Source organism: Bufo bufo, chromosome 3 (genome assembly GCF_905171765.1).
Source record: "Bufo bufo chromosome 3, aBufBuf1.1, whole genome shotgun sequence".
Lineage (NCBI taxonomy): Eukaryota > Metazoa > Chordata > Amphibia > Anura > Bufonidae > Bufo > Bufo bufo.
The window spans coordinates 450315046-450327888 of record NC_053391.1 but is presented as its reverse complement, the minus strand read 5'-3'; the positions used below and the strand labels follow the sequence as shown (position 1 = coordinate 450327888).

General features: G+C 46.3%; 1 protein-coding gene across 1 annotated transcript in view; it reads left to right on the top strand.

Moving 5' to 3' along the window:
• The window catches only part of VWA3B (von Willebrand factor A domain containing 3B), a 185442-nt gene that overhangs the window by 9912 nt on the left and 162687 nt on the right, over positions 1 to 12843 (top strand). The window lies entirely within an intron of this gene.

The window sequence follows — 12843 nt, the reverse complement described above, 5'->3', positions numbered from 1 at the left end:
GCGGGATCCTGTTGCTGTAAAAATTAAACCATCCCATGGGGCGCTGCCTCCTGCTGATAAGGGTCCATTCACACGTCCGTATGAATGGGTCCGGATCCGTTCCGCAAAATTGCGGACCCATTTATTTTCAATGGGGGCTCGGAACGGAAGCGCGGATGTGGACAGCACACAGTGTGCTGTCCACATACGCACTTCCGTTCCGCAGCCCCGCAAAAAAATAGAGCATGTCCTATTCTTGTTCGCAGACACGGACAAGAAAAGGCATTTCTATTGGGGTGTCGGCCATGTGCGGTCCGGTGTTTTGCGGATCCGCAATTTGCGGACCTCAAAACACTTGCAGACATCTGAATGGACCCTAAGGCCCCTTTCAGACGGGCGAGTTTTCCACGCGGGTGCAATACGGGAGGTGAACGTATTGCACCCGCACTGAATCCGGACCCATTCATTTCTATGGGGCTGTGCACATGAGCTGTGATTTTAACGCATCACTTATGCGTTTCGTGAAAATCGCAGCATGCTCTATATTGTGCGTTTATCACGCAACGCAGGCCCCGTAGAAGTGAATGGGGCTGCGTGAAAATTACAAGCATCCGCAAGCAAGTGCGGATGCGGTGCGATTTTCACGCACGGTTGCTAGGAGTCGATCGGGATGGAGACCCGATCATTATTATTTTCCCTTATAACATGGTTATAAGGGAAAATAATAGCATTCTTAATACAGAATGCATAGTAAAATAGTGATGGAGGGGTTAAAAAAAAATAAAACATAATTAAACTCACCTTAATCCACTTGCTCGCGCAGCCGGCATCTCGTCTGTCTTCTTCTTTGCTGTGTACAGGAAAAGGACCTGTGGTGACGTCACTCCGGTCATCACATGGTCCGTCACATGATCCATCACCATGGTAAAAGATCATGTGATGGACCATGTGATGACCGGAGTGACGTCACCACAGGTCCTTTTCTTGTACACAGCAAAGAAGAAGACAGACGAGATGCCGGCTGCGCGAGCAAGTGGATTAAGGTGAGTTAAATATTTTTTTCTTTTTTTTAACCCCTCCATCGCACTATGCATTCTGTATTAAGAATGCTATTATTTTCCCTTATAACCATGTTATAAGGGAAAATAATACAATCTGCATAACCCCGATCCCAAACCCCAACTTCTGTGAAGAAGTTCGGGTTTGGGTACCAAACATGCCGATTTTTCTCACGCGCGTGTAAAACGCATTACAATGTTTTGCACTCGCGCAGAAAATTCGCGCATGTTCCCGCAACGCACCCTCACCTTTTCCCACAACGCCCGTGTGAAACCAGCCTAAGAAATGCTGTGAATAGTGCTGAGGCAATCACTGGATGCAGCAATGACCAGCCTCAGCCAGTGATTAGTTCAGCAGCATTCACAGCAATTTCCTGCTGTTTCTTTATTATTTATTTTTTAAACCAAATTTTATTCAGTTTGTCTCTCGGCAGGAAATGATATAAAATACATTTGTCCAATGATCATAAAAGCATATTCCGTAATTACATTGTCAAATGCTACAATGGAACAACATTCAAGTCTTATCAGTATCACAAGGACAACCGTAATATTTTACATAACTATCACAGTATCTGCCTGTAATCTGCCGTGTAATCTGCCTGTAATCTGCCGTGTAAGTCTGATAAGGACAATGGGTTAGAGTCTGTACGACGTAAGAGATCAAATTTATTAGTGGGGAACTCCTTCCCAAGATCTATTATGCTGGATTTTAAAAAGTTGTAGACTTGGAGATATGCCAGGTAATGACTAGGCCGTCGTATTTGGTACACAATTCATCAAATCTAGGGTATCGACGGTTTGTACCGTGCCATAAGTCATCTACTGTTCATACTCCCTTAAGCCTCCATTCCTGGAATTGTTTGTTAAACCTGCCTTCCAAGAATTCGGGGTGTCCCCAAATAGACATATGCTTGGATAAAGAATATGGTAACCCGAATTCTTTGCGGACTGCTTTCCACGTCGCTACCGTGTCTTTTATAATGAGGCTTTTCCTCAGAACCTGTGGCAGATTGGCATACTTAGTATGAAGCAGTGCGGTTAGAGACCAAGGAGAAGCCAAATGCGACTCCAATTTATAATTTGAGTGAATGCTTTTACCTGTCGACCAGTCCAAACCATGTCTAAGATTACTGGCAAGGTTATATCTCCTAATATCTGGGAAATTCACCCCTCCTTTTTCTTTGGGAAGTTGCAGTTTCCGCAGTGAGATTCTCGGACGTTTGCCTTTCCAAAGAAAATAGCGAAACGCTGTTTCTAGCGTTTGGATATCTGCATGTTTGATTAATAATGGTATTGTCTGCATAGGGTACAATAAGCGTGCGAAACTAATCATTTTTAGTAAATGACATCTACCCAATAAGGAAAAGGGAAGCTGTAACCATCTCTCTATGTCTCCCTGGATTTTCCGGATCAAAGGGGGATAATTTAGCGAGTATATGGATTCTGGGGTTCTCCCTATATTAATGCCCAGGTAACGAATGGTCTGCGTAGCTATCTTTACAGGAAGATTTCGAAAATCATTCTCCCTAACACGATGTGTCTGAGAGAGAAGCAGGAGTTCACTTTTAGATGCATTAATTTTGAAACCAGACGCATTTTCAAAATTTGTTAGTTTATGCAGCAGGGGAGGTAAGTCCCTGTGTGGTTTTGCTAAAAAAAACTAGCAAATCATCCGCATATAATGCATGCTTTATCTCCTTGGAGCCTACTTTAATCCCTTCTACTTCCCTGGTGTTACTTAGGTAACGAGACAGCGGTTCTAGGGCAATGTTGAACAATAATGGTGAAAGGGGACACCCTTGTCTCGTTCCTTTACCTATGGAAAAGGCAGGTGAAAGATATCCTGGGGTATGAATCCTAGCCGAAGGGTCTGCAGGTAAGACCTAAAATTTCCTATTAACCCTATCTTATCCAAGACTCTATCCATCCATCCCCAACTCACGTTGTCAAATGCTTTTTTAGCGTCTATCGCTAGCAGGGCTGGGGATAGATGCATATCCGGCTTCATCTTGATCTCGTCCAACACCGCCAAGACCTTTAGGATGTTCGTAACTGCAGAGCGGCCTTTTACAAAGCCCGCTTGAGAGTCTGAAATAATCTAGGGGAGTATGTTCGCAAGTCTCTCTGCTAAAATCTTTGAAAGAATCTTGATATCTGTATTAATTAACGATATTGGCCGGTATGAAGCAGCCTGTAAGGGGTCTTTTCCTGGTTTTGGGATTAATTTTATATGGGCCGTGTTGGATACCCCAGGAAGCGGGAGTCCAGACATATGAGAATTAAATACTTTTGTTAAAAGTGGCGTCTTTTCCCTAGGATTTTAAAGAATTCCCCTGTATAACCGTCTGGTCCAGGGGCCTTCCCTAGCTTTAGACCTGATATTACTGTCTGGACTTCCTGCGTTGATATCGAGGCGTTAAGAGAAGCTAAGTCTTCTGGGGAGATATGCGGTAAATTTATGGAGTTCAGCCAATTATTCCCACTATCCACGTTCTCCTTCTTAAACTTATATAGATCACTATAGAATTCTCTTATTATCTCATTTATATCTTTGGGGTCATGTTTTAATTGTCCCTTTTTATCTTTTAAGGCCAAAATCGGGGTGGAATGATAGAAACCCTTCGCTAAACTAGCCAATAATTTCCCGGCTTTATTCCCGAATTTGTACAGTTGTGTGTCCGCCCTGGATCTATACAGTAACTCCTTCTTTTGTAACCAATAGTCATATTCCTGCTTCTCTCACTTCCACGTACTCTCTGTCGCATCTGACGGGCTTGTTGTAAAAGCTAAATAAGCCTTTCTAAGTTTTGATCCATGTGTTTCAACTTCAGTTGTTATTTTCTTTTTAAGTCCCGCCACATGAGAGATCAATCGCCCCCTCAACACTGCTTTTCCAGCATCCCAAGTCAACTGGGCATTATCAGGCAGATCATTAGTACTAATGTATTCATCCCACCATCTGTAATGACCGGCGTCACGCAAAGGGAGGGAAATGGGAAGGCCCTGTCCAAGGGAGAGGGAAAGGTGGTGACCCCTGACTCACCTTGCGGCTGGCACCTGACTGCCCTGACGTCCCTAGACGGGTTCCTCACCCGTACGCCGATCACGTGCCTATACCCTGGCTTTCCCTAAGATGAGCCCTATGTAGTGAACGGGGCGGTGGGATCACTAGTCCGCACCACTGACACTAAGAGGAAAACACCAAGGAGAGGACAGACAATACAGACAAACATATAATCCCAGGTGGGCGACAACAGCAGACCACCAAGGCTAGGGTGGCCACTGGCTTCACCCTAGAAAGCCGGACCGGCCCAAACCACACCCACAGTGCCACAAACCACTCCCACAATGACACAAACCACGCCTCCAAACCACAAAGCCACACCCCCGTGCCAGTGAAGCCACGCCCCCGTCATCGGCTGGGGGAAAAACACGGGGGAGGAGAGGGAAGAAGTTTGTGAATGGAAGGTGAGCGGGGGCAGCCGGGGGGCTTCTCTTCCCCTCAGTCATCCACAGGGAGTCATATCTGCGGCTCTAGTGACTGACTGGGGGTGAGAGAAGCCTCGGTCAGTTGCTGCAGCTCACGCTCAGACAGCACAGTGCTGCTGTCTGAGACGTGAGCTACTGAAAAGGAGGACATTCCTGTGTCCGTCCAGGCACTGCGCCGGACGGAGGACAGGGAGCCTGAAAACCGGACTGTCCGGCCTAAAACCGGACGTCTGGCCACCCTAACCAAGGCCCAACAGGGATCCGGAGGGTAACGTTCTGGAACAACAACCAGGGAAAACAGCTACACAGCTCCAGTGGGTCAGTATAGAAGTCCAGGCAGGAAGCTCTATATCTGGCAACCAGAGAAGTGAGAGATGGAAATATAAGGAGGTTGGGATTGCTGGACAAGAAACAGCTGAGGAGGAGAAGCTACGGATCCCTGAGTGAGCCAAAAAGGATTGCAAGGCAAACCCAGAAAGCTACCATTAATAAGCAGCACTGTCTTTAGACATATAGCGCGCAGCCACCCGCTGCGACTTCCTGACCCCGGGTATAACGGAGTCACGCGTGGCTCTTGACACCCTCGTGACAGTACCCCCCTCTCTACGAGGGGCCTCCGGACACTCAGGACTAGGTCTCTCAGGATGAGAGGCATGAAAAGCCCGAACTAACCTGTCGGCGTTTACCTCAGACGCTGGAACCCACATTCTTTCCTCGGGACCGTAACCCCTCCAATGCACCAGATATTGAAGAGAGCGGCGGACCCGACGAGAATCAACCATTTTGGATATTTGAAACTCTAGATTACCATCCACAACAACAGGAGGAGGTGGCAGCGGTGGCAGTTCTAGAGGTGGAACATACTTCTTGAGTAACGACTTATGGAAGACGTTATGGATTTTAAAAGTCTGAGGTAGCTCCAGGCGAAAAGCCATGGGGTTAATGATGGCTACTATTTTGTAAGGGCCAATGAACCTAGGACCCAGTTTCCAAGAGGGAACCTTTAATTTAATATTCCTAGTAGACAACCACACATAGTCATTCACTCCTAGGTCCGGACCTGGCGACCGTCTCTTATCAGCCATGCATTTATATTTACCTCCCATATTTTTCAAATTAGCTTGCACTTTCTGCCATACAGAAGAAAGAGATGACGAAAACCGTTCCTCTTCGGGAACCCCAGAAGACCCCCCCCCTCTTTGAAAGTACAGAATTGGGGATGAAAACCATATGCACCAAGAAATGGTGACTTGCCAGTAGATTCCTGACTGCGATTATTTATGGCAAACTCGGCTAACGATAAATATGATGACCACACCTCTTGGTTTTCAGACACAAAACATCTTAGATATGTCTCAAGGTTTTGGTTGGTATGCTCAGTCTGTCCATTCAACTGAGGATGGAAAGCTGAGGAAAAGGACAAGTGTACCCCCAAACGGGAACAAAAAGCTTTCCAAAATTTAGAAATAAACTGGGTTCCCGATCCGAAACAACATCGGAAGGGACCCCGTGAAGCTTCACGATTTCACTGATGAATACCTGAGCAAGAGTCTTAGCATTAGGTAGTGCGGGTAACGCAATGAAGTGTACCATTTTGCTAAACCTGTCCACTACTACCAAGATAACTGTTTTACCTGTAGACAAAGGTAAGTCAGTGATAAAATCCATTGACAGATGTGTCCATGGCCTATTGGGAATGACAAGTGGCAATAAAGACCCTGCAGGACGTGTATGAGAGACTTTCGCGCGCGCACAAGTAGAACAGGAAGACACAAAATCCATTACATCCTGACGCAACCTTGGCCACCAAAAACGACGAGACAATAGCTCCAAGGTTGCTTTACTACCCGGGTGCCCAGCAAGTGCCGAATTATGATGTTCCTTTAATAATTCGAGACGCAGGTTTAATGGTACAAACAATTTCTCTGAGGGGCAAGAGACCGGGGCCTCCCGCAGAGACAACCTTTGTAGAATGGGTACCGGATCACTCACATTACCCCCTCCAGGGAAACAACGAGATAGGTATTTTTTGCCCCAGGACGATAGGTAATAACAAAGTTAAACCTGGTAAAAAATAGCGACCACCTAGCTTGTCTAGGGGTGAGACGCTTAGCTGATTCGAGGTACAGAAGGTTTTTGTGGTCCGTAATCACAGTAACAGGGTGGATTGCCCCCTCTAAAAAGTGACGCCATTCTTCAAACGCTAGTTTAATAGCTAATAGTTCCCTATTGCCAATATCATAGTTCTTCTCTGCTGCAGATAGTTTTTGCAGAAAAGAATGCACAAGGACTCCATTTGCCAGGAGACGGACCCTGAGACAGCACAGCCCCCACTCCCACCTCTGACGCATCTACTTCAACAATAAAAGGCTGGGAGACATCAGGTTGGATTAGTACAGGTGCCGAGGTAAACCTCTCTTTTAGAGAGGAAAAAGCAATTTTAGCGGCGTCAGACCATTTAGAAAAATCAGTCCCCTTCCTAGTCATGTCAGTAAGGGGTTTTACAATCACCGAATAATTTTTAATGAACTTTCTATAGAAATTTGCGAAGCCCAAAAACCGTTGCAGTGCTTTGAGGTTCTCAGGAAGATCCCAATCTAAAATTGCCTGGACCTTCCTAGGATCCATACGGAAACCTGAAGCAGATAATAAATAACCTAGGAACTGTATTTCCTGAACGGCGAAGACACACTTTTCAATTTTAGCATATAATTTATTCGTCCGTAGGACCTGCAGTACCTGTCTGACATGCACCTCATGTGTTTTCAGATCAGACGAATAAATTAAAATATCATCTAGGTATATCACCACAAACCTGCCGATAAGATGACTAAAAATGTCATTAACGAAATGTTGGAAGACAGCAGGAGCATTGGTCAGACCAAAAGGCATGACTAGATTTTCATAATGCCCCTCAGGGGTGTTAAAAGCTGTCTTCCACTCATCCCCTTCCTTGATACGAATCAGATTGTAGGCCCCCCTAAGATCAAGTTTGGAGAACCACCTAGCACCCGCAATCTGATTAAACAGGTCAGGAATGAGAGGAAGAGGGTATGGGTCTCGGATGGTTATCCGGTTTAATTCGCGAAAATCTAGGCAAGGACACAGGCCCCCATCTTTCTTTTTAACGAAGAAAAACCCTGCAGCCACGGGTGAAGAAGAGGGTCTGATGTGTCCCTTAGCCAAGCTCTCGGAGATATAATCTTTCATGGCTTGTCTCTCTGGACCCGAAAGATTATATAACCTGGTCTTGGGTAATTTTGCACCGGGAATCAGGTTAACCGGGCAATCATAAGGACGGTGAGGTGGTAACTTCTGACAACCCTTTTCAGAAAAAACGTCCTCAAAGTCCGAAACAAATGTAGGTAGGGTAGCTATGGAGGCGACTAAGCAATTGCTATTTAAGCAATTTTCTCTGCAATGCTCACTCCACTCCAATATCTCCCTGGCCTGCCAATCCACCACTGGATTGTGCGCTACCAACCAGGGAAGACCCAACACCACCGGAGTGGGGAGCCCCTCCAGAACATAACATGAAAGCAACTCGTTATGGTGGTCCCCTACCCGAAGGTGTAAGTTATGGACAATGTTAGTGAGGTTTCTCTGAGACAGAGGAGCAGAATCAATAGCGAATATGGGAATAGGTCTCTGTAGCGTACAGAGAGACAAACCCATAGTGTGGGCAAAATGGGCATCTATCAAATTTACTCCTGCTCCACTGTCTAGGAAAAAAGAAATAGTCTCCGTCTTAACGCTAAAAACAACAACCGCTGGCAACACAAATTGCGATGTTCGTATGGAGGAAACGTATACCCCCCCGGCTGACATCCTCCACACAGCCTGGGGTTAGTAGTTTTCCGACGGTCTTTTTTGTTTTTGAGAAAGTAAGGACAGACATTAATAAAATGACCCCTCTCCCCACAGAAAAAACAAACCCCACGCCTACGGCGAGCCTCAGGAGGACGGACCTGACGAGTAGTTCCTCCTAGCTGCATAGGCTCGTCTAAGTCCGTACAGACTAACTGCTGCTTGGGAGGGGTTACCAGTTGCTCCAGATTTTTCAATCTGTTCCTAAGAGGTCTATCTATACGGATAGAAAGGGACATAACCGCATCAAGGGAAAAGGGAGTCTCATACAGTGCAAGCGCATCCTTAATCCTTTCAGATAACCCAGAGCAGAACTGACTCCTGAGAGCCGGGTCGTTCCACTGGGTATCCGTAGCCCACCTACGGAACTCTGAGCAATACTCCTCTACTGGCCGCTCTCCTTGTAGGAGTCTCCGTAACTTTGATTCAGCCAGTGCGATTCGGTCAGGGTCGTCATATATGAGACCCAAGGCCCCAGAAAATTCATCCACTGACCGGAGAGCCTGGGAATCAGTGGGTAAAGAGAACGCCCAGGATTGCGGGTCCCCCTGAAGTAGGGAAATAACAACCCCCACCCGCTGTTCTTCATTACCAGAGGAGTAAGGGCGCAGTTTAAAATATAATTTACAGGCCTCACGGAACGTCACAAATTTGTCCCTGCCCCCAGAAAATCTGTCAGGAAGAGCAACCTTGGGTTCCGCAACAACCTGGTTACCTGTAGCAACCGCTGGGCTTGCGGTCTGTAGCAATTGCTGCTGTTGCTGGAGGACCGACGCCTTCAATCCTGCCACCTCCAAAGACAGGCCTTGAAGTTGCTTTGACAAAGCAGCAATTGGATCCATACTGGATTCTAAGTAGGTAGAAAGAAAAAGTTTTTTTTTTTTTTTCTACCTACACAAAATAAGGGCCAGATATAATGTAATGACCGGCGTCACGCAAAGGGACGGAAATGGGAAGGCCCTGTCCAAGGGAGAGGGAAAGATGGTGACCCCTGACTCACCTTGCGGCTGGCACCTGACTGCCCTGACGTCCCTAGACGGGTTCCTCACCCGTACGCCGATCACGTGCCTAAACCCTGGCTTTCCCTAAGATGAGCCCTATGTAGTGAACGGGGAAAGATGGTGACCCCTGACTCACCTTGCGGCTGGCACCTGACTGCCCTGACGTCCCTAGACGGGTTCCTCACCCGTACGCCGATCACGTGCCTAAACCCTGGCTTTCCCTAAGATGAGCCCTATGTAGTGAACCTTGGGTTCCGCAACAACCTGGTTACCTGTAGCAACCGCTGGGCTTGCGGTCTGTAGCAATTGCTGCTGTTGCTGGAGGACCGACGCCTTCAATCCTGCCACCTCCAAAGACAGGCCTTGAAGTTGCTTTGACAAAGCAGCAATTGGATCCATACTGGATTCTAAGTAGGTAGAAAGAAAAAGCATTTTTTTTTTTTTGTTTTTTTTTTCTACCTACACAAAATAAGGGCCAGATATAATGTAATGACCGGCATCACGCAAAGGGAGGGAAATGGGAAGGCCCTGTCCAAGGGAGAGGGAAAGATGGTGACCCCTGACTAAACCCTGGCTTTCCCTAAGATGAGCCCTATGTAGTGAACCTTGGATCACTAGTCCGCACCACTGACATTAAGAGGAAAACACCAATGAGAGGACAGACAATACAGACAAACATATAATCCCAGGTGGGCGACAACAGCAGACCACCAAGGCCCAACAGGGATCCGGAGGGTAACGTTCTGGAACAACAACCAGGGAACACAGCTACACAGCTCCAGTGGGTCAGTATAGAAGTCCAGGCAGGAAGCTCTATATCTGGCAACCAGAGAAGTGAGAGATGGGAATATAAGGAGGTTGTGATTGCTGGACAAGAAACAGCTGAGGAGGAGAAGCTACGGATCCCTGAGTGAGCCAAAAAGGATTGCAAGGCAAACCCAGAAAGCTACCATTAATAAACAGCACTGTCTTTAGACATAGAGCGCGCAGCCACCCGCTGCGACTTCCTGACCCCGAGTCAGGCGTGGCTCTTGACACCCTCGTGACACCATCCCATCAGTAGTTTATGAAAATCTGCATTATCATATAGATCTGATGGGAAACGCCAAATATAGTCTGGGCCTCTCGGTGTATGATCTTGTAACCATATTGTAATCGGTGCGTGATCTGAGATCACTAAATCCCCTATAGTGGAGGATCTGCATCTCCCAAATAGACTTCTTGACATTAATAAGTAATCTATGCGAGACCATGATTTGTGCACTAGTGAGTAGTGCGTATAATCTCGCCCCTCCGGGTGTAGTGCCCTCCAAGTATCCACCAAGTTTAAAGTTGACATTAGGTCCTGTAGTATATGGACATTACGTTTCGCTGGGGGAGTAGATCCTCTGTCTGTTCTTCTATCTTCCCCCAATCTGCCACTACATTCATATCTCCCCCTACTATCTTATCTACTATCTGGTTTTTTAACAACCTCTCTGAGACTGCTCTATAGAATTTTTCACAAGAGTCATTGGGGCCATAGATATTGTATATACTCAATGTCTTCCCCGCAGATTGCATAGTGAGCTTAATAATTCTGCCCTCGTCGTCGCAAGAATCTGAGGATACCAGATTTTTTTCTTATGAATATCAATACCCCAGCCCTTCGTTTGAGTGCTTTTGATCCATACACTTCTCCAACCCAAAGTTTCCTCATCCTCGGGAAGTCGTCCTCCCCCAGGTGAGTTTCTGGAGAAGGGTGACATCCGCTCCCAGTCTATTGAGGTGTCGCAGCACCATTAGACGTTTCTGAGGGGACCTAAGTCCCTTCATGTTCCAGGAAATAATCTTAACCATTATCTAAAGGTGTAAGGTTTGACAGCCCAGTCTCCCTAGGGGAAAATTCAAGCCTGGCACATGATAGATCCATAGTGAAGCTGTAATGTAGCAGATAACCTTTCCCCTCCCCCTCCCTACCCTTAATTGTAAAACAACACTAACTTCTAAATTAAACATCTCTAGATATTCCTCATTATCTAAGTTTCCATATCTCCTGACTTCTCTTCTTCCCAACATAGTAAGGTAAGTATGTGTTATACCATACAAATACATAGTATTATGTGCATTTCGGTCTAGCAACCTACGCTCATGTGAGCATAACTGGCTAAGAGCTATTGCTAGTGGTAATCTGACATGTTGTTTTCTACCAATAGCTATCACTTAAAACGGCGGGAATATATAATCAGACAGACCAATAAATCGCTGGAGCAACAAAAAAAACTGAGGTGAAGTTATAAATGAGTCACAGGTTCCAGTGCCTTGTAACCGTCAAAGGTTAATGCAGCGATATCGTGTATAAGCTGACTTATCGCGTACAATATGAGCATAACCCACTTAGAAATCTATAGCAGATACAGCCCTGACTTACATCACTCTGTCTGTGATTCCCCATTAAAATGATAATGACATATTAGCAAAAGGTTTAGAAAACCCAACTAGAGAAACATCTTCAGATATAGGTCATCTACATCATTAAAGGATATTTCAGGAACGTCCTGTAAAGCTGGATCAGGTCTCTTGTCTAGACTGCGATCTTTGACGCTGATCTTTCGGATGTGGCGAATTCCACATGTCTGCCGGAGGAGAGTTCCATGATGGTGAATGCTTTCGACGCGTAGAGTTGTCCAATTGATCCGCTTTGCTACTTCCACTTGACTCCTCTTGCAGATCCTTGGCCTCTTCTGGGCAGGTGTAAATATCTACTTGACCATCTGTGCAGAAAACCTTTAAGGTTGCTGGATACATTAGCGCAAATTATCTTTTCTGCTGATATAATATCGAACATATCTGTGAGAAAGCTCTGTGACGTCTCGTGACCTCTGCTGAAAAATCGCCGAAAATCCGTATGCGATGGCCCTTTAATTCAAGATCTTTGGACCTGCTCTTGTAAAGACGTAATATTTCAGCTTTTTCAAAATAGTCCAAATATCTCACAATGACTTGCCTTGGCCTGAGGTGTCTGCGGTTGTTATCATCTGCTCCCCGGGTGTCCGACAGTTCTCTCGCCGGTCCCACCCTATGTGCTCTCTCGACTTTGCAGGTCGTCTGGAGGCCTAGTGCTGCAGGTAAGTCCCGTTCACAAATGAGGTGCAGTTCCTTCCCAGACACTGATTCAGGGAGACCTATTATACAGAGATTATTTCCGATTTTCCAGGTTGTCGATTTTCTCCCATAGCTTCTTATTGTCTGCAGACACTTTTTGAATCTGGTGCTGCAAGGTTTGTACCTCCATTTGTAGTGATTGGACTCCGTTTTCAACCACATCAAGGCGCTCTGCATTTCGCGCCACTTCTCCCTGCAGTGCTGCGAAGGATGTCACCACCGTTGTGGATAAAGACTCCTGCAGATCGGGTAAGATACGGTTGGCCACTTCCAGGGCCAGTCTTTTATAATCGACCCGAGGC